The 25,441-nt window shown below is 44.0% G+C and overlaps 15 non-coding genes and 1 pseudogene across 15 annotated transcripts; all 16 read left to right on the top strand.

Annotated features, from left to right (window-relative positions):
* Positions 1-143: 143 nt before the first annotated feature.
* On the top strand, positions 144-334 carry LOC141218035 (U2 spliceosomal RNA). The gene has a single exon (XR_012286800.1). It is a non-coding gene; the product is annotated as a U2 spliceosomal RNA (small nuclear RNA).
* Positions 335-1,455: 1,121 nt separating this feature from the next.
* Positions 1,456-1,646, top strand: LOC141218568 (U2 spliceosomal RNA). Its single transcript, XR_012287264.1, has one exon. It is a non-coding gene; the product is annotated as a U2 spliceosomal RNA (small nuclear RNA).
* Positions 1,647-2,766: 1,120 nt separating this feature from the next.
* On the top strand, positions 2,767-2,957 carry LOC141218033 (U2 spliceosomal RNA). Its single transcript, XR_012286798.1, has one exon. It is a non-coding gene; the product is annotated as a U2 spliceosomal RNA (small nuclear RNA).
* A 1,121-nt stretch (positions 2,958-4,078) lies between these two features.
* LOC141218032 (U2 spliceosomal RNA) lies at positions 4,079-4,269 on the top strand. The gene has a single exon (XR_012286797.1). It is a non-coding gene; the product is annotated as a U2 spliceosomal RNA (small nuclear RNA).
* Positions 4,270-5,390: 1,121 nt separating this feature from the next.
* On the top strand, positions 5,391-5,581 carry LOC141218031 (U2 spliceosomal RNA). Its single transcript, XR_012286796.1, has one exon. It is a non-coding gene; the product is annotated as a U2 spliceosomal RNA (small nuclear RNA).
* Positions 5,582-6,699: 1,118 nt separating this feature from the next.
* On the top strand, positions 6,700-6,890 carry LOC141218030 (U2 spliceosomal RNA). The gene has a single exon (XR_012286795.1). It is a non-coding gene; the product is annotated as a U2 spliceosomal RNA (small nuclear RNA).
* A 1,123-nt stretch (positions 6,891-8,013) lies between these two features.
* LOC141218029 (U2 spliceosomal RNA) lies at positions 8,014-8,204 on the top strand. The gene has a single exon (XR_012286794.1). It is a non-coding gene; the product is annotated as a U2 spliceosomal RNA (small nuclear RNA).
* Positions 8,205-9,326: 1,122 nt separating this feature from the next.
* On the top strand, positions 9,327-9,517 carry LOC141218028 (U2 spliceosomal RNA). Its single transcript, XR_012286793.1, has one exon. It is a non-coding gene; the product is annotated as a U2 spliceosomal RNA (small nuclear RNA).
* Positions 9,518-10,638: 1,121 nt separating this feature from the next.
* Positions 10,639-10,829, top strand: LOC141218027 (U2 spliceosomal RNA). Its single transcript, XR_012286792.1, has one exon. It is a non-coding gene; the product is annotated as a U2 spliceosomal RNA (small nuclear RNA).
* A 1,122-nt stretch (positions 10,830-11,951) lies between these two features.
* Positions 11,952-12,043, top strand: LOC141218434 (U2 spliceosomal RNA; annotated as a pseudogene).
* A 794-nt stretch (positions 12,044-12,837) lies between these two features.
* Positions 12,838-13,021, top strand: LOC141218376 (U2 spliceosomal RNA). Its single transcript, XR_012287123.1, has one exon. It is a non-coding gene; the product is annotated as a U2 spliceosomal RNA (small nuclear RNA).
* A 1,122-nt stretch (positions 13,022-14,143) lies between these two features.
* LOC141218241 (U2 spliceosomal RNA) lies at positions 14,144-14,334 on the top strand. The gene has a single exon (XR_012286994.1). It is a non-coding gene; the product is annotated as a U2 spliceosomal RNA (small nuclear RNA).
* Positions 14,335-15,454: 1,120 nt separating this feature from the next.
* LOC141218026 (U2 spliceosomal RNA) lies at positions 15,455-15,645 on the top strand. Its single transcript, XR_012286791.1, has one exon. It is a non-coding gene; the product is annotated as a U2 spliceosomal RNA (small nuclear RNA).
* Positions 15,646-22,039: 6,394 nt separating this feature from the next.
* LOC141218346 (U2 spliceosomal RNA) lies at positions 22,040-22,237 on the top strand. The gene has a single exon (XR_012287097.1). It is a non-coding gene; the product is annotated as a U2 spliceosomal RNA (small nuclear RNA).
* A 1,119-nt stretch (positions 22,238-23,356) lies between these two features.
* Positions 23,357-23,547, top strand: LOC141218267 (U2 spliceosomal RNA). Its single transcript, XR_012287020.1, has one exon. It is a non-coding gene; the product is annotated as a U2 spliceosomal RNA (small nuclear RNA).
* A 1,118-nt stretch (positions 23,548-24,665) lies between these two features.
* On the top strand, positions 24,666-24,856 carry LOC141218025 (U2 spliceosomal RNA). Its single transcript, XR_012286790.1, has one exon. It is a non-coding gene; the product is annotated as a U2 spliceosomal RNA (small nuclear RNA).
* The last annotated feature ends 585 nt before the right edge of the window (positions 24,857-25,441 follow it).

Raw genomic sequence — 25,441 nt, 5'->3', positions numbered from 1 at the left:
CAGCAGCAAGCCGAAAAGTGCAGGCATGTGAGGGATCTAGAGGTTGACAGCATGTCTTCTTAACGGGAGTCCAGGTGGCCATCTCCACAAATGGACTTTTCAGAATCCTTGGGTGGCACCGTAGTCGGAAACCAATTCTGGTTATCGCTTCTCGGCCTTTTGGCTAAGATCAAGTGTAGTATCTGTTCTTATCAGTTTAATATCTGATACGTCCCCTATCTGGGGACCATATATTAAATGGATTTTTAGAACAGGGAGATGGAAAAAGAGCTTGCTCTGTCCACTCCACGCATTGACCTGGTATTGCAGTATCTCCAGGACCGGTGCACCCCTTCTTTAATGCAGTTTCTAAAATCAGAAAGAATTGAATTCAATGCTTTTTGTTCATTTTGCTTGTTTGTCGGATTTTGGGATGGACTCTTTGGCTTTGCTTTTCTTCTCCTCATTGGATTTTTCATGTTAAAAGTTGCAGAAGCCAGATGACAAGCTCATTTTGGTTCAACTTCAGCAACTGTGCATTGCATTGCCATGTAATGTAATGTAATGCAATGCTATCTATCTAGCTCTCCCTCTATACTTCCTTTTGGATAAACAGACATATTAGGCAAGCATTTTGGAGCTTTCACCTAAATAACTACAGGTGGTGAGATAAGCTGCACAATATAATTGACCTTTCAGTATATTGTTGCACACACACCATCTATTTAGCAAATGCCCTTGTTATCAACAGCAGCCTTTTAACCTCACCTGAGCTAACAGGTATGTGAGCTGGTTACTCTGCTGTGCTTAAAATTTCTTTTTTGGTTTGCTACAATGCCTTTTCTGAAACGTTGTCTCCCTCTGCTGGAACACTGACTTCTTTCATTTAATGCCTGCAGACTATAAAAGAGAAACCAGCCCAAAAAGTTTGGTTGATTAGTCTGTGGCATTCTTTTAAACTGTTGCTTATGGCGGTCTCTGTGAGCTTCTCAGTGACATTCAGCCATCCAGGTATCCCGCCTGCAGTAGACGGAATGTGGCAATGGAACGCTGGCTGCGCGTGTCATAATAGGCTCTGAGTCTTTATATACCTGCGCACAGCAGCAGCCACCTTCAGTCTGCTGCTGGACAGCCAGCAGCAGCAGCAGCAGGAGAGGTAATTAATCAGCAACCCTCCTGCTAAGGGTAGACAGCTGCTCGTTCCACCCCCCCCCCCGCCTTAATTGGTTCTCCTCCCTTCCAACGGTGTTGAGGCGGGTGGGAACAGCCGGGGGTTGAGGGTACTGTGCTAAAAGAGGTGGAGTTATGCAGATCTAAAACGCGTGGATTGCAGCAGCAGCAAGCCGAAAAGTGCAGGCATGTGAGGGATCTAGAGGTTGACAGCATGTCTTCTTAACGGGAGTCCAGGTGGCCATCTCCACAAATGGACTTTTCAGAATCCTTGGGTGGCACCGTAGTCGGAAACCAATTCTGGTTATCGCTTCTCGGCCTTTTGGCTAAGATCAAGTGTAGTATCTGTTCTTATCAGTTTAATATCTGATACGTCCCCTATCTGGGGACCATATATTAAATAGATTTTTAGAACAGGGAGATGGAAAAAGAGCTTGCTCTGTCCACTCCACGCATTGACCTGGTATTGCAGTATCTCCAGGACCGGTGCACCCCTTCTTTAATGCAGTTTCTAAAATCAGAAAGAATTGAATTCAATGCTTTTTGTTCATTTTGCTTGTTTGTCGGATTTTGGGATGAACTCTTTGGCTTTGCTTTTCTTCTCCTCATTGGATTTTTCATGTTAAAAGTTGCAGAAGCCAGATGACAAGCTCATTTTGGTTCAACTTCAGCAACTGTGCATTGCATTGCCATGTAATGTAATGTAATGCAATGCTATCTATCTAGCTCTCCCTCTATACTTCCTTTTGGATAAACAGACATATTAGGCAAGCATTTTGGAGCTTTCACCTAAATAACTACAGGTGGTGAGATAAGCTGCACAATATAATTGACCTTTCAGTATATTGTTGCACACACACCATCTATTTAGCAAATGCCCTTGTTATCAACAGCAGCCTTTTAAACTCACCTGAGCTAACAGGTATGTGAGCTGGTTACTCTGCTGCGCTTAAAATTTCTTTTTTGGTTTGCTACAATGCCTTTTCTGAAACGTTGTCTCCCTCTGCTGGAACACTGACTTCTTTCATTTAATGCCTGCAGACTATAAAAGAGAAACCAACCCAAAAAGTTTGGTTGATTAGTCTGTGGCATTCTTTTAAACTGTTGCTTATGGCGGTCTCTGTGAGCTTCTCAGTGACATTCAGCCATCCAGGTATCCCGCCTGCAGTAGACGGAATGTGGCAATGGAACGCTGGCTGCGCGTGTCATAATAGGCTCTGAGCCTTTACATACCTGCGCACAGCAGCAGCCACCTTCAGTCTGCTGCTGGACAGCCAGCAGCAGCAGCAGCAGGAGAGGTAATTAATCAGCAACCCTCCTGCTAAGGGTAGACAGCTGCTCGTTCCACCCCCCCCCCGCCTTAATTGGTTCTCCTCCCTTCCAACGGTGTTGAGGCGGGTGGGAACAGCCGGGGGTTGAGGGTACTGTGCTAAAAGAGGTGGAGTTATGCAGATCTAAAACGCGTGGATTGCAGCAGCAGCAAGCCGAAAAGTGCAGGCATGTGAGGGATCTAGAGGTTGACAGCATGTCTTCTTAACGGGAGTCCAGGTGGCCATCTCCACAAATGGACTTTTCAGAATCCTTGGGTGGCACCGTAGTCGGAAACCAATTCTGGTTATCGCTTCTCGGCCTTTTGGCTAAGATCAAGTGTAGTATCTGTTCTTATCAGTTTAATATCTGATACGTCCCCTATCTGGGGACCATATATTAAATGGATTTTTAGAACAGGGAGATGGAAAAAGAGCTTGCTCTGTCCACTCCACGCATTGACCTGGTATTGCAGTATCTCCAGGACCGGTGCACCCCTTCTTTAATGCAGTTTCTAAAATCAGAAAGAATTGAATTCAATGCTTTTTGTTCATTTTGCTTGTTTGTCGGATTTTGGGATGGACTCTTTGGCTTTGCTTTTCTTCTCCTCATTGGATTTTTCATGTTAAAAGTTGCAGAAGCCAGATGACAAGCTCATTTTGGTTCAACTTCAGCAACTGTGCATTGCATTGCCATGTAATGTAATGTAATGCAATGCTATCTATCTAGCTCTCCCTCTATACTTCCTTTTGGATAAACAGACATATTAGGCAAGCATTTTGGAGCTTTCACCTAAATAACTACAGGTGGTGAGATAAGCTGCACAATATAATTGACCTTTCAGTATATTGTTGCACACACACCATCTATTTAGCAAATGCCCTTGTTATCAACAGCAGCCTTTTAAACTCACCTGAGCTAACAGGTATGTGAGCTGGTGACTCTGCTGTGCTTAAAATTTCTTTTTTGGTTTGCTACAATGCCTTTTCTGAAACGTTGTCTGCCTCTGCTGGAACACTGACTTCTTTCATTTAATGCCTGCAGACTATAAAAGAGACACCAGCCCAAAAAGTTTGGTTGATTAGTCTGTGGCATTCTTTTAAACTGTTGCTTATGGCGGTCTCTGTGAGCTTCTCAGTGACATTCAGCCATGCAGGTATCCCGCCTGCAGTAGACGGAATGTGGCAATGGAACGCTGGCTGCGCGTGTCATAATAGGCTCTGAGCCTTTACATACCTGCGCACAGTAGCAGCCACCTTCAGTCTGCTGCTGGACAGCCAGCAGCAGCAGCAGCAGGAGAGGTAATTAATCAGCAACCCTCCTGCTAAGGGTAGACAGCTGCTCGTTCCACCCCCCCCCCCGCCTTAATTGGTTCTCCTCCCTTCCAACGGTGTTGAGGCGGGTGGGAACAGCCGGGGGTTGAGGGTACTGTGCTAAAAGAGGTGGAGTTATGCAGATCTAAAACGCGTGGATTGCAGCAGCAGCAAGCCAAAAAGTGCAGGCATGTGAGGGATCTAGAGGTTGACAGCATGTCTTCTTAACGGGAGTCCAGGTGGCCATCTCCACAAATGGACTTTTCAGAATCCTTGGGTGGCACCATAGTCGGAAACCAATTCTGGTTATCGCTTCTCGGCCTTTTGGCTAAGATCAAGTGTAGTATCTGTTCTTATCAGTTTAATATCTGATACGTCCCCTATCTGGGGACCATATATTAAATGGATTTTTAGAACAGGGAGATGGAAAAAGAGCTTGCTCTGTCCACTCCACGCATTGACCTGGTATTGCAGTATCTCCAGGACCGGTGCACCCCTTCTTTAATGCAGTTTCTAAAATCAGAAAGAATTGAATTCAATGCTTTTTGTTCATTTTGCTTGTTTGTCGGATTTTGGGATGGACTCTTTGGCTTTGCTTTTCTTCTCCTCATTGGATTTTTCATGTTAAAAGTTGCAGAAGCCAGATGACAAGCTCATTTTGGTTCAACTTCAGCAACTGTGCATTGCATTGCCATGTAATGTAATGTAATGCAATGCTATCTATCTAGCTCTCCCTCTATACTTCCTTTTGGATAAACAGACATATTAGGCAAGCATTTTGGAGCTTTCACCTAAATAACTACAGGTGGTGAGATAAGCTGCACAATATAATTGACCTTTCAGTATATTGTTGCACACACACCATCTATTTAGCAAATGCCCTTGTTATCAACAGCAGCCTTTTAAACTCACCTGAGCTAACAGGTATGTGAGCTGGTTACTCTGCTGCGCTTAAAATTTCTTTTTTGGTTTGCTACAATGCCTTTTCTGAAACGTTGTCTCCCTCTGCTGGAACACTGACTTCTTTCATTTAATGCCTGCAGACTATAAAAGAGAAACCAACCCAAAAAGTTTGGTTGATTAGTCTGTGGCATTCTTTTAAACTGTTGCTTATGGCGGTCTCTGTGAGCTTCTCATTGACATTCAGCCATCCAGGTATCCCGCCTGCAGTAGACGGAATGTGGCAATGGAACGCTGGCTGCGCGTGTCATAATAGGCTCTGAGCCTTTATATACCTGCGCACAGCAGCAGCCACCTTCAGTCTGCTGCTGGACAGCCAGCAGCAGCAGCAGCAGGAGAGGTAATTAATCAGCAACCCTCCTGCTAAGGGTAGACAGCTGCTCGTTCCACCCCCCCCCCCGCCTTAATTGGTTCTCCTCCCTTCCAACGGTGTTGAGGCGGGTGGGAACAGCCGGGGGTTGAGGGTACTGTGCTAAAAGAGGTGGAGTTATGCAGATCTAAAACGCGTGGATTGCAGCAGCAGCAAGCCGAAAAGTGCAGGCATGTGAGGGATCTAGAGGTTGACAGCATGTCTTCTTAACGGGAGTCCAGGTGGCCATCTCCACAAATGGACTTTTCAGAATCCTTGGGTGGCACCGTAGTCGGAAACCAATTCTGGTTATCGCTTCTCGGCCTTTTGGCTAAGATCAAGTGTAGTATCTGTTCTTATCAGTTTAATATCTGATACGTCCCCTATCTGGGGACCATATATTAAATGGATTTTTAGAACAGGGAGATGGAAAAAGAGCTTGCTCTGTCCACTCCACGCATTGACCTGGTATTGCAGTATCTCCAGGACCGGTGCACCCCTTCTTTAATGCAGTTTCTAAAATCAGAAAGAATTGAATTCAATGCTTTTTGTTCATTTTGCTTGTTTGTCGGATTTTGGGATGGACTCTTTGGCTTTGCTTTTCTTCTCCTCATTGGATTTTTCATGTTAAAAGTTGCAGAAGCCAGATGACAAGCTCATTTTGGTTCAACTTCAGCAACTGTGCATTGCATTGCCATGTAATGTAATGTAATGCAATGCTATCTATCTAGCTCTCCCTCTATACTTCCTTTTGGATAAACAGACATATTAGGCAAGCATTTTGGAGCTTTCACCTAAATAACTACAGGTGGTGAGATAAGCTGCACAATATAATTGACCTTTCAGTATATTGTTGCACACACACCATCTATTTAGCAAATGCCCTTGTTATCAACAGCAGCCTTTTAAACTCACCTGAGCTAACAGGTATGTGAGCTGGTTACTCTGCTGCGCTTAAAATTTCTTTTTTGGCTTGCTACAATGCCTTTTCTGAAACGTTGTCTCCCTCTGCTGGAACACTGACTTCTTTCATTTAATGCCTGCAGACTATAAAAGAGAAACCAACCCAAAAAGTTTGGTTGATTAGTCTGTGGCATTCTTTTAAACTGTTGCTTATGGCGGTCTCTGTGAGCTTCTCAGTGACATTCAGCCATGCAGGTATCCCGCCTGCAGTAGACGGAATGTGGCAATGGAACGCTGGCTGCGCGTGTCATAATAGGCTCTGAGCCTTTACATACCTGCGCACAGCAGCAGCCACCTTCAGTCTGCTGCTGGACAGCCAGCAGCAGCAGCAGGAGAGGTAATTAATCAGCAACCCTCCTGCTAAGGGTAGACAGCTGCTCGTTCCACCCCCCCCCCCGCCTTAATTGGTTCTCCTCCCTTCCAACGGTGTTGAGGCGGGTGGGAACAGCCGGGGGTTGAGGGTACTGTGCTAAAAGAGGTGGAGTTATGCAGATCTAAAACGCGTGGATTGCAGCAGCAGCAAGCCGAAAAGTGCAGGCATGTGAGGGATCTAGAGGTTGACAGCATGTCTTCTTAACGGGAGTCCAGGTGGCCATCTCCACAAATGGACTTTTCAGAATCCTTGGGTGGCACCGTAGTCGGAAACCAATTCTGGTTATCGCTTCTCGGCCTTTTGGCTAAGATCAAGTGTAGTATCTGTTCTTATCAGTTTAATATCTGATACGTCCCCTATCTGGGGACCATATATTAAATGGATTTTTAGAACAGGGAGATGGAAAAAGAGCTTGCTCTGTCCACTCCACGCATTGACCTGGTATTGCAGTATCTCCAGGACCGGTGCACCCCTTCTTTAATGCAGTTTCTAAAATCAGAAAGAATTGAATTCAATGATTTTTGTTCATTTTGCTTGTTTGTCGGATTTTGGGATGGACTCTTTGGCTTTGCTTTTCTTCTCCTCATTGGATTTTTCATGTTAAAAGTTGCAGAAGCCAGATGACAAGCTCATTTTGGTTCAACTTCAGCAACTGTGCATTGCATTGCCATGTAATGTAATGTAATGCAATGCTATCTATCTAGCTCTCCCTCTATACTTCCTTTTGGATAAACAGACATATTAGGCAAGCATTTTGGAGCTTTCACCTAAATAACTACAGGTGGTGAGATAAGCTGCACAATATAATTGACCTTTCAGTATATTGTTGCACACACACCATCTATTTAGCAAATGCCCTTGTTATCAACAGCAGCCTTTTAAACTCACCTGAGCTAACAGGTATGTGAGCTGGTTACTCTGCTGCGCTTAAAATTTCTTTTTTGGTTTGCTACAATGCCTTTTCTGAAACGTTGTCTCCCTCTGCTGGAACACTGACTTCATTCATTTAATGCCTGCAGACTATAAAAGAGAAACCAACCCAAAAAGTTTGGTTGATTAGTCTGTGGCATTCTTTTAAACTGTTGCTTATGGCGGTCTCTGTGAGCTTCTCAGTGACATTCAGCCATCCAGGTATCCCGCCTGCAGTAGACGGAATGTGGCAATGGATCGCTGGCTGCGCGTGTCATAATAGGCTCTGAGCCTTTATATACCTGCGCACAGCAGCAGCCACCTTCAGTCTGCTGCTGGACAGCCAGCAGCAGCAGCAGCAGGAGAGGTAATTAATCAGCAACCCTCCTGCTAAGGGTAGACAGCTGCTCGTTCCACCCCCCCCCCCCCGCCTTAATTGGTTCTCCTCCCTTCCAACGGTGTTGAGGCGGGTGGGAACAGCCGGGGGTTGAGGGTACTGTGCTAAAAGAGGTGGAGTTATGCAGATCTAAAACGCGTGGATTGCAGCAGCAGCAAGCCGAAAAGTGCAGGCATGTGAGGGATCTAGAGGTTGACAGCATGTCTTCTTAACGGGAGTCCAGGTGGCCATCTCCACAAATGGACTTTTCAGAATCCTTGGGTGGCACCGTAGTCGGAAACCAATTCTGGTTATCGCTTCTCGGCCTTTTGGCTAAGATCAAGTGTAGTATCTGTTCTTATCAGTTTAATATCTGATACGTCCCCTATCTGGGGACCATATATTAAATGGATTTTTAGAACAGGGAGATGGAAAAAGAGCTTGCTCTGTCCACTCCACGCATTGACCTGGTATTGCAGTATCTCCAGGACCGGTGCACCCCTTCTTTAATGCAGTTTCTAAAATCAGAAAGAATTGAATTCAATGCTTTTTGTTCATTTTGCTTGTTTGTCGGATTTTGGGATGGACTCTTTGGCTTTGCTTTTCTTCTCCTCATTGGATTTTTCATGTTAAAAGTTGCAGAAGCCAGATGACAAGCTCATTTTGGTTCAACTTCAGCAACTGTGCATTGCATTGCCATGTAATGTAATGTAATGCAATGCTATCTATCTAGCTCTCCCTCTATACTTCCTTTTGGATAAACAGACATATTAGGCAAGCATTTTGGAGCTTTCACCTAAATAACTACAGGTGGTGAGATAAGCTGCACAATATAATTGACCTTTCAGTATATTGTTGCACACACACCATCTATTTAGCAAATGCCCTTGTTATCAACAGCAGCCTTTTAAACTCACCTGAGCTAACAGGTATGTGAGCTGGTTACTCTGCTGCGCTTAAAATTTCTTTTTTGGTTTGCTACAATGCCTTTTCTGAAACGTTGTCTCCCTCTGCTGGAACACTGACTTCTTTCATTTAATGCCTGCAGACTATAAAAGAGAAACCAACCCAAAAAGTTTGGTTGATTAGTCTGTGGCATTCTTTTAAACTGTTGCTTATGGCGGTCTCTGTGAGCTTCTCAGTGACATTCAGCCATCCAGGTATCCCGCCTGCAGTAGACGGAATGTGGCAATGGAACGCTGGCTGCGCGTGTCATAATAGGCTCTGAGCCTTTATATACCTGCGCACAGCAGCAGCCACCTTCAGTCTGCTGCTGGACAGCCAGCAGCAGCAGCAGCAGGAGAGGTAATTAATCAGCAACCCTCCTGCTAAGGGTAGACAGCTGCTCGTTCCACCCCCCCCCCCCGCCTTAATTGGTTCTCCTCCCTTCCAACGGTGTTGAGGCGGGTGGGAACAGCCGGGGGTTGAGGGTACTGTGGTAAAAGAGGTGGAGTTATGCAGATCTAAAACGCGTGGATTGCAGCAGCAGCAAGCCGAAAAGTGCAGGCATGTGAGGGATCTAGAGGTTGACAGCATGTCTTCTTAACGGGAGTCCAGGTGGCCATCTCCACAAATGGACTTTTCAGAATCCTTGGGTGGCACCGTAGTCGGAAACCAATTCTGGTTATCGCTTCTCGGCCTTTTGGCTAAGATCAAGTGTAGTATCTGTTCTTATCAGTTTAATATCTGATACGTCCCCTATCTGGGGACCATATATTAAATGGATTTTTAGAACAGGGAGATGGAAAAAGAGCTTGCTCTGTCCACTCCACGCATTGACCTGGTATTGCAGTATCTCCAGGACCGGTGCACCCCTTCTTTAATGCAGTTTCTAAAATCAGAAAGAATTGAATTCAATGCTTTTTGTTCATTTTGCTTGTTTGTCGGATTTTGGGATGGACTCTTTGGCTTTGCTTTTCTTCTCCTCATTGGATTTTTCATGTTAAAAGTTGCAGAAGCCAGATGACAAGCTCATTTTGGTTCAACTTCAGCAACTGTGCATTGCATTGCCATGTAATGTAATGTAATGCAATGCTATCTATCTAGCTCTCCCTCTATACTTCCTTTTGGATAAACAGACATATTAGGCAAGCATTTTGGAGCTTTCACCTAAATAACTACAGGTGGTGAGATAAGCTGCACAATATAATTGACCTTTCAGTATATTGTTGCACACACACCATCTATTTAGCAAATGCCCTTGTTATCAACGGCAGCCTTTTAAACTCACCTGAGCTAACAGGTATGTGAGCTGGTTACTCTGCTGCGCTTAAAATTTCTTTTTTGGTTTGCTACAATGCCTTTTCTGAAACGTTGTCTCCCTCTGCTGGAACACTGACTTCTTTCATTTAATGCCTGCAGACTATAAAAGAGAAACCAACCCAAAAAGTTTGGTTGATTAGTCTGTGGCATTCTTTTAAACTGTTGCTTATGGCGGTCTCTGTGAGCTTCTCAGTGACATTCAGCCATCCAGGTATCCCGCCTGCAGTAGACGGAATGTGGCAATGGAACGCTGGCTGCGCGTGTCATAATAGGCTCTGAGCCTTTATATACCTGCGCACAGCAGCAGCCACCTTCAGTCTGCTGCTGGACAGCCAGCAGCAGCAGCAGCAGGAGAGGTAATTAATCAGCAACCCTCCTGCTAAGGGTAGACAGCTGCTCGTTCCACCCCCCCCCCCGCCTTAATTGGTTCTCCTCCCTTCCAACGGTGTTGAGGCGGGTGGGAACAGCCGGGGGTTGAGGGTACTGTGCTAAAAGAGGTGGAGTTATGCAGATCTAAAACGCGTGGATTGCAGCAGCAGCAAGCCGAAAAGTGCAGGCATGTGAGGGATCTAGAGGTTGACAGCATGTCTTCTTAACGGGAGTCCAGGTGGCCATCTCCACAAATGGACTTTTCAGAATCCTTGGGTGGCACCGTAGTCGGAAACCAATTCTGGTTATCGCTTCTCGGCCTTTTGGCTAAGATCAAGTGTAGTATCTGTTCTTATCAGTTTAATATCTGATACGTCCCCTATCTGGGGACCATATATTAAATGGATTTTTAGAACAGGGAGATGGAAAAAGAGCTTGCTCTGTCCACTCCACGCATTGACCTGGTATTGCAGTATCTCCAGGACCGGTGCACCCCTTCTTTAATGCAGTTTCTAAAATCAGAAAGAATTGAATTCAATGCTTTTTGTTCATTTTGCTTGTTTGTCGGATTTTGGGATGGACTCTTTGGCTTTGCTTTTCTTCTCCTCATTTGATTTTTCATGTTAAAAGTTGCAGAAGCCAGATGACAAGCTCATTTTGGTTCAACTTCAGCAACTGTGCATTGCATTGCCATGTAATGTAATGTAATGCAATGCTATCTATCTAGCTCTCCCTCTATACTTCCTTTTGGATAAACAGACATATTAGGCAAGCATTTTGGAGCTTTCACCTAAATAACTACAGGTGGTGAGATAAGCTGCACAATATAATTGACCTTTCAGTATATTGTTGCACACACACCATCTATTTAGCAAATGCCCTTGTTATCAACAGCAGCCTTTTAAACTCACCTGAGCTAACAGGTATGTGAGCTGGTTACTCTGCTGCGCTTAAAATTTCTTTTTTGGTTTGCTACAATGCCTTTTCTGAAACGTTGTCTCCCTCTGCTGGAACACTGACTTCTTTCATTTAATGCCTGCAGACTATAAAAGAGAAACCAACCCAAAAAGTTTGGTTGATTAGTCTGTGGCATTCTTTTAAACTGTTGCTTATGGCGGTCTCTGTGAGCTTCTCAGTGACATTCAGCCATCCAGGTATCCCGCCTGCAGTAGACGGAATGTGGCAATGGAACGCTGGCTGCGCGTGTCATAATAGGCTCTGAGCCTTTATATACCTGCGCACAGCAGCAGCCACCTTCAGTCTGCTGCTGGACAGCCAGCAGCAGCAGCAGCAGGAGAGGTAATTAATCAGCAACCCTCCTGCTAAGGGTAGACAGCTGCTCGTTCCACCCCCCCCCCCCGCCTTAATTGGTTCTCCTCCCTTCCAACGGTGTTGAGGCGGGTGGGAACAGCCGGGGGTTGAGGGTACTGTGCTAAAAGAGGTGGAGTTATGCAGATCTAAAACGCGTGGATTGCAGCAGCAGCAAGCCGAAAAGTGCAGGCATGTGAGGGATCTAGAGGTTGACAGCATGTCTTCTTAACGGGAGTCCAGGTGGCCATCTCCACAAATGGACTTTTCAGAATCCTTGGGTGGCACCGTAGTCGGAAACCAATTCTGGTTATCGCTTCTCGGCCTTTTGGCTAAGATCAAGTGTAGTATCTTTCGAAAAGGCGGTTTTGGATGTTGGCCGCCCTAGTAGATTGATACATTATGCACACTGGGGTTTAGGCGCTTGTTAGTACGCCAGGTGGCTAATATAGTCATCTGGTGGAAAGCATGGCCCCCCAGGATCGACGCCATTGGGCCGGGGAAGATCGAAAGCCCGAAGTGTGAAGTGCCCCAGGAGTGGTGACCCTGGGGTGCCTTAACTCACTGGGATTGGGAACCCCACTTGAGTTTATGGCACATTTGCACAAGCACTTCAAATTTTCTTTCTTCGCACACACCCTTATTCCGGGCCTTCTGGCCTTAGGATGGGGAATTTTTCAATTCCCGGTCGAAGGTCCGGGCAGTATTATACTGTGAAACCTTCACTATTTATTTAATTTCTTTGTCACTGTGTGTCCACTTATTCACGTGTGTCATGTCCTACTAGGATTTTGTCGGGAAGCGGTTCCCTTACGGGTTCCTCTCTTGGCAGGTCTAGGGGGGGAGTGTGTGGCCATCAGGTTCCGCTCCCCCCTGAACCCCCCTGGCTCTTCTCTTTCGGGAGGAGAGCGTTGTTGGCTCCCCTCTTCCGGGATGGGAGCACAGTCTTTGGCTCCCAGTGCCTTGCTCTGGTGAGAACTCGGGCAGGTGCTGGGGGTAAGATTGGGTCGCCTCTGGCTTCGGCTGGAGGTGGCTTTTTGTCCCTGTTCCTCGCTGTGGCCTTTTGGCTCGGAGGGAAGGGGAATGGTTTGGGGGACCCTTCTCCTTTTGGAGAGGGTTTCAAGAAGACCAGCATCCTAGTGCACTTTTTTTGTGGCACTTGTCACTTTTTTAAGCGCACTCGGGTTTTGTACACGAATTCGGGCTTTCGATATAAAAAAAAAAAAAAATCTGTTCTTATCAGTTTAATATCTGATACGTCCCCTATCTGGGGACCATATATTAAATGGATTTTTAGAACAGGGAGATGGAAAAAGAGCTTGCTCTGTCCACTCCACGCATTGACCTGGTATTGCAGTATCTCCAGGACCGGTGCACCCCTTCTTTAATGCAGTTTCTAAAATCAGAAAGAATTGAATTCAATGCTTTTTGTTCATTTTGCTTGTTTGTCGGATTTTGGGATGGACTCTTTGGCTTTGCTTTTCTTCTCCTCATTGGATTTTTCATGTTAAAAGTTGCAGAAGCCAGATGACAAGCTCATTTTGGTTCAACTTCAGCAACTGTGCATTGCATTGCCATGTAATGTAATGTAATGCAATGCTATCTATCTAGCTCTCCCTCTATACTTCCTTTTGGATAAACAGACATATTAGGCAAGCATTTTGGAGCTTTCACCTAAATAACTACAGGTGGTGAGATAAGCTGCACAATATAATTGACCTTTCAGTATATTGTTGCACACACACCATCTATTTAGCAAATGCCCTTGTTATCAACAGCAGCCTTTTAAACTCACCTGAGCTAACAGGTATGTGAGCTGGTTACTCTGCTGCGCTTAAAATTTCTTTTTTGGTTTGCTACAATGCCTTTTCTGAAACGTTGTCTCCCTCTGCTGGAACACTGACTTCTTTCATTTAATGCCTGCAGACTATAAAAGAGAAACCAACCCAAAAAGTTTGGTTGATTAGTCTGTGGCATTCTTTTAAACTGTTGCTTATGGCGGTCTCTGTGAGCTTCTCAGTGACATTCAGCCATCCAGGTATCCCGCCTGCAGTAGACGGAATGTGGCAATGGAACGCTGGCTGCGCGTGTCATAATAGGCTCTGAGCCTTTATATACCTGCGCACAGCAGCAGCCACCTTCAGTCTGCTGCTGGACAGCCAGCAGCAGCAGCAGCAGGAGAGGTAATTAATCAGCAACCCTCCTGCTAAGGGTAGACAGCTGCTCGTTCCACCCCCCCCCCCCGCCTTAATTGGTTCTCCTCCCTTCCAACGGTGTTGAGGCGGGTGGGAACAGCCGGGGGTTGAGGGTACTGTGCTAAAAGAGGTGGAGTTATGCAGATCTAAAACGCGTGGATTGCAGCAGCAGCAAGCCGAAAAGTGCAGGCATGTGAGGGATCTAGAGGTTGACAGCATGTCTTCTTAACGGGAGTCCAGGTGGCCATCTCCACAAATGGACTTTTCAGAATCCTTGGGTGGCACCGTAGTCGGAAACCAATTCTGGTTATCGCTTCTCGGCCTTTTGGCTAAGATCAAGTGTAGTATCTGTTATTATCAGTTTAATATCTGATACGTCCCCTATCTGGGGACCATATATTAAATGGATTTTTAGAACAGGGAGATGGAAAAAGAGCTTGCTCTGTCCACTCCACGCATTGACCTGGTATTGCAGTATCTCCAGGACCGGTGCACCCCTTCTTTAATGCAGTTTCTAAAATCAGAAAGAATTGAATTCAATGCTTTTTGTTCATTTTGCTTGTTTGTCGGATTTTGGGATGGACTCTTTGGCTTTGCTTTTCTTCTCCTCATTGGATTTTTCATGTTAAAAGTTGCAGAAGCCAGATGACAAGCTCATTTTGGTTCAACTTCAGCAACTGTGCATTGCATTGCCATGTAATGTAATGTAATGCAATGCTATCTATCTAGCTCTCCCTCTATACTTCCTTTTGGATAAACAGACATATTAGGCAAGCATTTTGGAGCTTTCACCTAAATAACTACAGGTGGTGAGATAAGCTGCACAATATAATTGACCTTTCAGTATATTGTTGCACACACACCATCTATTTAGCAAATGCCCTTGTTATCAACAGCAGCCTTTTAAACTCACCTGAGCTAACAGGTATGTGAGCTGGTTACTCTGCTGCGCTTAAAATTTCTTTTTTGGTTTGCTACAATGCCTTTTCTGAAACGTTGTCTCCCTCTGCTGGAACACTGACTTCTTTCATTTAATGCCTGCAGACTATAAAAGAGAAACCAACCCAAAAAGTTTGGTTGATTAGTCTGTGGCATTCTTTTAAACTGTTGCTTATGGCGGTCTCTGTGAGCTTCTCAGTGACATTCAGCCATCCAGGTATCCCGCCTGCAGTAGACGGAATGTGGCAATGGAACGCTGGCTGCGCGTGTCATAATAGGCTCTGAGCCTTTATATACCTGCGCACAGCAGCAGCCACCTTCAGTCTGCTGCTGGACAGCCAGCAGCAGCAGCAGCAGGAGAGGTAATTAATCAGCAACCCTCCTGCTAGGGTAGACAGCTGCTCGTTCCACCCCCCCCCCCGCCTTAATTGGTTCTCCTCCCTTCCAACGGTGTTGAGGCGGGTGGGAACAGCCGGGGGTTGAGGGTACTGTGCTAAAAGAGGTGGAGTTATGCAGATCTAAAACGCGTGGATTGCAGCAGCAGCAAGCCGAAAAGTGCAGGCATGTGAGGGATCTAGAGGTTGACAGCATGTCTTCTTAACGGGAGTCCAGGTGGCCATCTCCACAAATGGACTTTTCAGAATCCTTGGGTGGCACCGTAGTCGGAAACCAATTCTGGTTATCGCTTCTCGGCCTTTTGGCTAAGATCAAGTGTAGTATCTGTTCTTATCAGTTTAATATCTGATACGTCCCCTATCTGGGGACCATATATTAAATGGATTTTTAGAACAGGGAGATGGAAAAAGAGCTTGCTCTGTCCACTCCACGCATTGACCTGGTATTGCAGTATCTCCAGGACCGGTGCACCCCTTCTTTAATGCAGTTTCTAAAATCAGAAAGAATTGAATTCAATGCTTTTTGTTCATTTTGCTTGTTTGTCGGATTTTGGGATGGACTCTTTGGCTTTGCTTTTCTTCTCCTCATTGGATTTTTCATGTTAAAAGTTGCAGAAGCCAGATGACAAGCTCATTTTGGTTCAACTTCAGCAACTGTGCATTGCATTGCCATGTAATGTAATGTAATGCAATGCTATCTATCTAGCTCTCCCTCTATACTTCCTTTTGGATAAACAGACATATTAGGCAAACATTTTGGAGCTTTCACCTAAATAACTACAGGTGGTGAGATAAGCTGCACAATATAATTGACCTTTCAGTATATTGTTGCACACACACCATCTATTTAGCAAATGCCCTTGTTATCAACAGCAGCCTTTTAAACTCACCTGAGCTAACAGGTATGTGAGCTGGTTACTCTGCTGCGCTTAAAATTTCTTTTTTGGTTTGCTACAATGCCTTTTCTGAAACGTTGTCTCCCTCTGCTGGAACACTGACTTCTTTCATTTAATGCCTGCAGACTATAAAAGAGAAACCAACCCAAAAAGTTTGGTTGATTAGTCTGTGGCATTCTTTTAAACTGTTGCTTATGGCGGTCTCTGTGAGCTTCTCAGTGACATTCAGCCATCCAGGTATCCCGCCTGCAGTAGACGGAATGTGGCAATGGAACGCTGGCTGCGCGTGTCATAATAGGCTCTGAGCCTTTATATACCTGCGCACAGCAGCAGCCACCTTCAGTCTGCTGCTGGACAGCCAGCAGCAGCAGCAGCAGGAGAGGTAATTAATCAGCAACCCTCCTGCTAAGGGTAGACAGCTGCTCGTTCCACCCCCCCCCCCGCCTTAATTGGTTCTCCTCCCTTCCAACGGTGTTGAGGCGGGTGGGAACAGCCGGGGGTTGAGGGTACTGTGCTAAAAGAGGTGGAGTTATGCAGATCTAAAACGCGTGGATTTCAGCAGCAGCAAGCCGAAAAGTGCAGGCATGTGAGGGATCTAGAGGTTGACAGCATGTCTTCTTAACGGGAGTCCAGGTGGCCATCTCCACAAATGGACTTTTCAGAATCCTTGGGTGGCACCGTAGTCGGAAACCAATTCTGGTTATCGCTTCTCGGCCTTTTGGCTGAGACCAAGTGCTTCACAGCAGGAGGTTTCAGTTGAAGGGCACTCAGGTACCCCTCTCCTTGGCCTGGCAGGATCGTCCACTTCGGTGGGCTTCACCTGCCTGCTGCTATTAGGGAGAGGGATTAGTCCTAGGGTAACGGGCAGCGATCCCCCAGCCTTCAGGTGCTTTATCTCAAAGCTCTGAAGGCGCAGATTGCAGGCGGTTGCAATTTGCATTTTGTTGCGCCATACCATGGAGGTTGACCCCAACCTCGTGCCTCTATATGCGAGGCTTAAGAACACTATAAGGGTCCGCTTTACGGCTGGTGGTTCCGATATGCGGAATCTGGGATATGTAGTCCAGGACGTGCTTGAGAAACTGCTCCACGTCAGAACCAACGAAATCCTTTCTATCCAGGATTATCCTCGACGTGGAGATTATGATGTAACCTTTACTGGCGAAGGTATTTTCAAAGATGTTTTGTCCAGAGTTAAGTCGGTAGAAAATAGCCCTGGTCTAAAAGGGATTCAGATCATCGAGCACGTCCTGGATGAGGTAAAGATGGTGGTTGTGAAAATCTTCTCACCCTTCATAACAGCACCAGAGGTTATTTCCTTTTTGTCAGTTTATTTTAAAAGTGTGAAATTGATTGGGAAAGTGTTGAATGAGTTTAACATCTGGACCTCAAAATGGAAGTTTTTAGTAAAATGTGAAAGAGACCCTAAATTCCCTGGAGGTGTGAGACTTCCTCCAGCTCGATTTAAAATAGGGCAAACTAATGGGGATTTTTTTTTCTCAGGAATGCCACTTTTCTGTAGGTATTGTGGTCTCTATGGGCACTCTAAGGATAGTTATGGTGCCACTTGTAGAAATTGTGCCAGTACTGAACATGACACAAAGGAGTGCCCAAATGAAAAAAAATGCTCTTTTTGTCGGACACCTGGTCATTTCTATTTTTCTTGCCCTCACAGGTTCAGAGAGGATGAACAAAAACAAAAGGAGAAGTCCAAGACATCCGGGAATGGACGGGCCAATCAGACCACCCCTCAGGAGGAGGAACAACAACCTGGCGCCTCGGGAGGTGATAAGGGCGCTTCGACTAGTAACAATCCCTCCGAGTCAATGACAGGTAACTCACAGGAGCCCAGGAGCTGGCTGAAAGACCATAAGGAGGCTAAAAGGAAGGCTGAGAAAGATCATAAAGGGGCGGTCGGTAAGGCCAAAAAAGAGCGCCAAAAGGCTGACACCGAGCCCAAAATTCCCACTGGGTCTCACGAGAGCGAGGGCGGTACGTGGCATTTGGTGAGGTCTCATAATAAGAAAAAGAATGGTTCTGTGGAGGTGGCTAATAGGGAGGAGATGGATACATCCCCTCACGGGGGTGTAGACTCTGGAATCCCGAGGTCCCGGGGCTCTGCTGCCCCAGGTGGGGCCCCGAACCTGGCTGCCTCCGGGGACTCTGAGGCTCCGCCATGTGCGCAGCCTGCCCCTGTGTTACGACCCTCTGCGGGTCAGCAGGGGAGTGCGGAGCCTCTTGGAGACCCACCTGACGAGGACCTAAATGGTCAGCCTATGGAGACCCAGTGTAACCTTTCTCACAATATCCTTCCGAGCTACACCCCAGTAGCGTCGGGTCTTAATTTAAGTGAATGTTCCTTCTCCGATGATGAAGACTCTTTGATAACGGTGGATTCAGAAGAGGGCGTTGGTGAAAGTCCAAGTGGTCTGATCCGTCCATCGGATAGGTAAAGTCCAGTTTTTGTTTCTTCCTAACCATTTGTTATGATGGCTGACATTAGTGGTGTTTCCCTCAATGTGAGAGGCATAGGATCCAAGACCAGAAGAGCTACTGTTTTACATTTTTTAACCTGTTTTACAGCTTCTGTTTTCTTTTTACAAGAATGTCATATCCCTCATAAGATTTCTTACAAAAAATATAAGGAAGAGTGGAAACATGGTCCATCGGTCTGGTCTGGATCAAATGCAACCGGATCAGCCGGGGTAGCTATACTTTTTAAGGGAAATGTGTCTATTGATTTTATCCAAGATATTTTACCGGGTCGTATTCTTTTAGTTAAGGCTTTTATTGATGGGACAAGATGGCAGTTTTTAAATTTTTATGGGTCACCTGATAAAAATGAAAGGGCTGATATGCTGGAAATTTTACCTTTATTTATTAACATTTCTGAACCTTTTATCCTGGCAGGTGATTTTAATTGTATTTTAAAAGGCGAAAGCCGACGCTCCGGTTCCGTGAGTAGAAATTATGACAAAACGTCTGGAATGTTAAGCAATATTATAAATGATTGTAAATTAACTGATGTGTATAAAGAATGTAACAAGGATAGCCCTATAGACGCTGGTTTCACCTGGAGCAATTCTACATGTAGCTCCAGGATAGATTTTGTTTTAGGTTCAGAAAAAATACTGCCAGTGAAATGTGAAGTTTTAACTAATATTCTCTCAGATCACAAGGTTTTATCTTTTAGAGTGAGGATTAATGGAAAGAAGAAATGTGGTAAGAAATCTTGGAAATTGAATGTGTCCCTTTTAAAAGATCCACAAATTTTATCGGATTTTATTGAGTTTTATGTAAACTGTAGAAAAAGGAAAAACCCCAATATTTCTTTTCGCTCCTGGTGGGATAGAATGAAAATAAGCATTAAAGATTTCTTTATAAAGAAAAGCATACAAAAAGCTAAAGAAAAGTTTGAGATCTATAATTTTCTTAATATCAGGTTACAGACATTGTACAAATTCAAAGACAATGGTCTGGATGTAGGTAATGATATATTGAGTCTTAAAGGAGAAATTTCAAAGTGGTTGGAACAAAAAGGAAAAGAACTGATTTTTCGTTCAAAGGTAAAACACGTAGAAGAGGATGAGACTTGTTCCAGGTATTTTTTTAAGAAAAACAAACAGGCGAAAACAATAATTGATAACATAGATGGAGATAATAATATCAACGTTATATTGGATAAGGTAAATGTCTATTTTAATGATCTTTTTAATGTAAAAACTATAGACCATGATTTAATACACACTTTCCTGGGGGAGATCAAGTCCACCCTAGATGCTGATGCCCAAAGTTTTTTATCCCAACCTCTATGTGAGGAAGAGATTTTAGAAACCATGAAGAGTTTTAAAAATGGTAAAGTGCCGGGCCCTGATGGTATCCCCATAGAGTTTTATATAAGTTTTTATGATATTTTAAAAGATGATTTGTTTAATTTGTTTTCCGAAGTTTTTAATAATAAGGTTTTACTCAACTCATGGAAGAAAGGTGAGGTATCACTACTATACAAAAAAGGTGACAAAACGGATCTTAAAAACTGGAGGCCGATAACTCTTTTAAATAGTGATTACAAAATTATGGCTAAGATCTGTGCAAATCGGTTGAAAAAGGTGATACATAAAGTAATTCATGCAAATCAGGTATGCGGGGTACCTGGGCGTAGTATCTGGGACAATTTAAACCTGGTGAAAGATTGTATTGAAGATGTAAAAACCAGAAAGACAAAGATGTCAATCCTAGCGGTGGATTTTGAGAAAGCTTTTGACCGCGTGTCTCATTTTTATCTTTTTAAAGTTTTAGAAAAAATGGGCATTCCGGGTGGGTTTTTATTGTCTCTTAAAGCTTTTTATAATGATTGTACGAGTAAGATTTTAGTTAATGGTTTTAAAACAAAAGAGTTAGTTTTAAAATCAGGGGTGAAGCAGGGTTGCCCTTTGTCCCCCCTGCTTTTTATATGTGCTATAGAACCCCTTTTATGTACAATACGCCGGGATAAGCAAATATGTGGAGTACCCTTACCCGGAGGGAACGGTCTACAAGTTAAAGTTGTAAGCTATATGGATGATGTAGCAGTGTTTGGATGTGATGTACCTTCAATACAAAAAACGATAAGCCAAATTCAGTCTTTTTGTACAGTTTCCGGTTTTAAAATTAATCTTACTAAATGTAATATTTTAAATGTCGGGGGGATGAGTTTACATGATGTACCAATTGCAGTTACAGATTCCATTACTATTTTAGGTGTTTCTTTTAATGAATCTAATAATGGTTTTAATAGCTGGGATGCGGCAGCACAGAAAATTAATCAGAAAATCTGCATGTGGAATATGAGAAAGCTGTCAATGGAAGGTAAAGTTCTGATTGTAAAAATGGTGATATTACCTATCCTGTTATATCTTAGTTTGGTGTTCCCCCCTCCTACAAATTTGTTGAAACGAATTACAAAAGTATGTTTTACCTTTTTTTCGGGCTCAAAAATGGAGAAACTCAAAAGAGAAATTGTGACAAAGCCAAAGGTTAAAGGTGGGAAAGATTTCCCTGTTTTAGATAAGTTTCTTTTAATACATTTTTTTCTGTTTCTGTTTTAAAACCCTTTTTAAAGATAATTACCTTTCCTATTTTATGCGTTTTAACACTGGTTTTCTCATGAGAAGGTTTGGTTGGTTTGAAACGGTTTTATCCTCTCCTTATGCTTTTAACCTACCTGCACATTATGAGATTTTAAAGAAAATTATTCTTGATTTTAATTTGAATAAGAAACAGACAGGGGATCTATGTAACAGCAAGACACTACTCAAACAAATTAGTACTGATGTGACGTTGTGTGATATTGAACGTTATGATGATGACAAAACTGTACACATATGGAAAATGATTAACGCCCCTTATCTTTTTAATGTACAGAAAGACATGTCTTGGAGCTGCGCACACCACTGTCTTCCTTGCCGGGCATTCCAATACAGAAGAGGTTTTGTGAGGTCTGCCATCTGCCCAAGAGAAGGTTGTCAAGAAGAAGAGACAGTGAAGCATCTTTTATGGACTTGTGCTTTTGCTAAAGAGTTCTGGAGAAGATTAATCCCCCTGCTGGAGAAAATGGTGGACCTCAAGGATTTTAATTTTGCATCAGTGTTATATGGTCTTCTGGAATGCCCAACAATGGACCAAAAAATAATGGCGTGGAAGACAGTGAATTGTGCCAAGATAGCGCTCTGGAATGCTAGAAATATTGCTGTTTTTAAACATGAAATGTTACCAGTAGATGATGTTTTAGCCTTTTGTAAAAGTGAAATGTACATATACTATTTATTGGACAGGAAAAAGAATGTAACGTTGGCAGGCAAATGGCTTTTTAACCTATGGAATATTTGAAGTCTTGTAAAATTTGCTGTGATGGAATTTTTATTTTTCTTTGAAGTCCCGAAAGTGTAATGTGGATGTTATGGTTTTATTTCTGTAATTTGTTAAATTTTAAATAAACGGTTTTTATCCCCATGTGGGGGATAGCCAAATTAAAAAAAAAATCTGTTCTTATCAGTTTAATATCTGATACGTCCCCTATCTGGGGACCATATATTAAATGGATTTTTAGAACAGGGAGATGGAAAAAGAGCTTGCTCTGTCCACTCCACGCATTGACCTGGTATTGCAGTATCTCCAGGACCGGTGCACCCCTTCTTTAATGCAGTTTCTAAAATCAGAAAGAATTGAATTCAATGCTTTTTGTTCATTTTGCTTGTTTGTCGGATTTTGGGATGGACTCTTTGGCTTTGCTTTTCTTCTCCTCATTGGATTTTTCATGTTAAAAGTTGCAGAAGCCAGATGACAAGCTCATTTTGGTTCAACTTCAGCAACTGTGCATTGCATTGCCATGTAATGTAATGTAATGCAATGCTATCTATCTAGCTCTCCCTCTATACTTCCTTTTGGATAAACAGACATATTAGGCAAGCATTTTGGAGCTTTCACCTAAATAACTACAGGTGGTGAGATAAGCTGCACAATATAATTGACCTTTCAGTATATTGTTGCACACACACCATCTATTTAGCAAATGCCCTTGTTATCAACAGCAGCCTTTTAAACTCACCTGAGCTAACAGGTATGTGAGCTGGTTACTCTGCTGCGCTTAAAATTTCTTTTTTGGTTTGCTACAATGCCTTTTCTGAAACGTTGTCTCCCTCTGCTGGAACACTGACTTCTTTCATTTAATGCCTGCAGACTATAAAAGAGAAACCAACCCAAAAAGTTTGGTTGATTAGTCTGTGGCATTCTTTTAAACTGTTGCTTATGGCGGTCTCTGTGAGCTTCTCAGTGACATTCAGCCATCCAGGTATCCCGCCTGCAGTAGACGGAATGTGGCAATGGAACGCTGGCTGCGCGTGTCATAATAGGCTCTGAGCCTTTATATACCTGCGCACAGCAGCAGCCACCTTCAGTCTGCTGCTGGACAGCCAGCAGCAGCAGCAGCAGGAGAGGTAATTAATCAGCAACCCTCCTGCTAAGGGTAGACAGCTGCTCGTTCCACCCCCCCCCGCCTTAATTGGTTCTCCTCCCTTCCAACGGTGTTGAGGCGGGTGGGAACAGCCGGGGGTTGAGGGTACTGTGCTAAAAGAGGTGGAGTTATGCAGATCTAAAACGCGTGGATTGCAGCAGCAGCAAGCCGAAAAGTGCAGGCATGTGAGGGATCTAGAGGTTGACAGCATGTCTTCTTAACGGGAGTCCAGGTGGCCATCTCCACAAATGGACTTTTCAGAATCCTTGGGTGGCACCGTAGTCGGAAACCAATTCTGGTTATCGCTTCTCGGCCTTTTGGCTAAGATCAAGTGTAGTATCTTTTCTTATCAGTTTAATATCTGATACGTCCCCTATCTGGGGACCATATATTAAATGGATTTTTAGAACAGGGAGATGGAAAAAGAGCTTGCTCTGTCCACTCCACGCATTGACCTGGTATTGCAGTATCTCCAGGACCGGTGCACCCCTTCTTTAATGCAGTTTCTAAAATCAGAAAGAATTGAATTCAATGCTTTTTGTTCATTTTGCTTGTTTGTCGGATTTTGGGATGGACTCTTTGGCTTTGCTTTTCTTCTCCTCATTGGATTTTTCATGTTAAAAGTTGCAGAAGCCAGATGACAAGCTCATTTTGGTTCAACTTCAGCAACTGTGCATTGCATTGCCATGTAATGTAATGTAATGCAATGCTATCTATCTAGCTCTCCCTCTATACTTCCTTTTGGATAAACAGACATATTAGGCAAGCATTTTGGAGCTTTCACCTAAATAACTACAGGTGGTGAGATAAGCTGCACAATATAATTGACCTTTCAGTATATTGTTGCACACACACCATCTATTTAGCAAATGCCCTTGTTATCAACAGCAGCCTTTTAAACTCACCTGAGCTAACAGGTATGTGAGCTGGTTACTCTGCTGCGCTTAAAATTTCTTTTTTGGTTTGCTACAATGCCTTTTCTGAAACGTTGTCTCCCTCTGCTGGAACACTGACTTCTTTCATTTAATGCCTGCAGACTATAAAAGAGAAACCAACCCAAAAAGTTTGGTTGATTAGTCTGTGGCATTCTTTTAAACTGTTGCTTATGGCGGTCTCTGTGAGCTTCTCAGTGACATTCAGCCATCCAGGTATCCCGCCTGCAGTAGACGGAATGTGGCAATGGAACGCTGGCTGCGCGTGTCATAATAGGCTCTGAGCCTTTATATACCTGCGCACAGCAGCAGCCACCTTCAGTCTGCTGCTGGACAGCCAGCAGCAGCAGCAGCAGGAGAGGTAATTAATCAGCAACCCTCCTGCTAAGGTAGACAGCTGCTCGTTCCACCCCCCCCCGCCTTAATTGGTTCTCCTCCCTTCCAACGGTGTTGAGGCGGGTGGGAACAGCCGGGGGTTGAGGGTACTGTGCTAAAAGAGGTGGAGTTATGCAGATCTAAAACGCGTGGATTGCAGCAGCAGCAAGCCGAAAAGTGCAGGCATGTGAGGGATCTAGAGGTTGACAGCATGTCTTCTTAACGGGAGTCCAGGTGGCCATCTCCACAAATGGACTTTTCAGAATCCTTGGGTGGCACCGTAGTCGGAAACCAATTCTGGTTATCGCTTCTCGGCCTTTTGGCTAAGATCAAGTGTAGTATCTGTTCTTATCAGTTTAATATCTGATACGTCCCCTATCTGGGGACCATATATTAAATGGATTTTTAGAACAGGGAGATGGAAAAAGAGCTTGCTCTGTCCACTCCACGCATTGACCTGGTATTGCAGTATCTCCAGGACCGGTGCACCCCTTCTTTAATGCAGTTTCTAAAATCAGAAAGAATTGAATTCAATGCTTTTTGTTCATTTTGCTTGTTTGTCGGATTTTGGGATGGACTCTTTGGCTTTGCTTTTCTTCTCCTCATTGGATTTTTCATGTTAAAAGTTGCAGAAGCCAGATGACAAGCTCATTTTGGTTCAACTTCAGCAACTGTGCATTGCATTGCCATGTAATGTAATGTAATGCAATGCTATCTATCTAGCTCTCCCTCTATACTTCCTTTTGGATAAACAGACATATTAGGCAAGCATTTTGGAGCTTTCACCTAAATAACTACAGGTGGTGAGATAAGCTGCACAATATAATTGACCTTTCAGTATATTGTTGCACACACACCATCTATTTAGCAAATGCCCTTGTTATCAACAGCAGCCTTTTAAACTCACCTGAGCTAACAGGTATGTGAGCTGGTTACTCTGCTGCGCTTAAAATTTCTTTTTTGGTTTGCTACAATGCCTTTTCTGAAACGTTGTCTCCCTCTGCTGGAACACTGACTTCTTTCATTTAATGCCTGCAGACTATAAAAGAGAAACCAACCCAAAAAGTTTGGTTGATTAG

The sequence above is a fragment of the Phyllobates terribilis genome, unplaced genomic scaffold (genome assembly GCF_046119375.1).
Source record: "Phyllobates terribilis strain yellow unplaced genomic scaffold, ASM4611937v1 Scaffold_249__1_contigs__length_2872098, whole genome shotgun sequence".
NCBI lineage: Eukaryota > Metazoa > Chordata > Amphibia > Anura > Dendrobatidae > Phyllobates > Phyllobates terribilis.
Note: the sequence above shows the minus strand (reverse complement) of the source record. Positions and strands in the feature narration are given on the sequence as shown.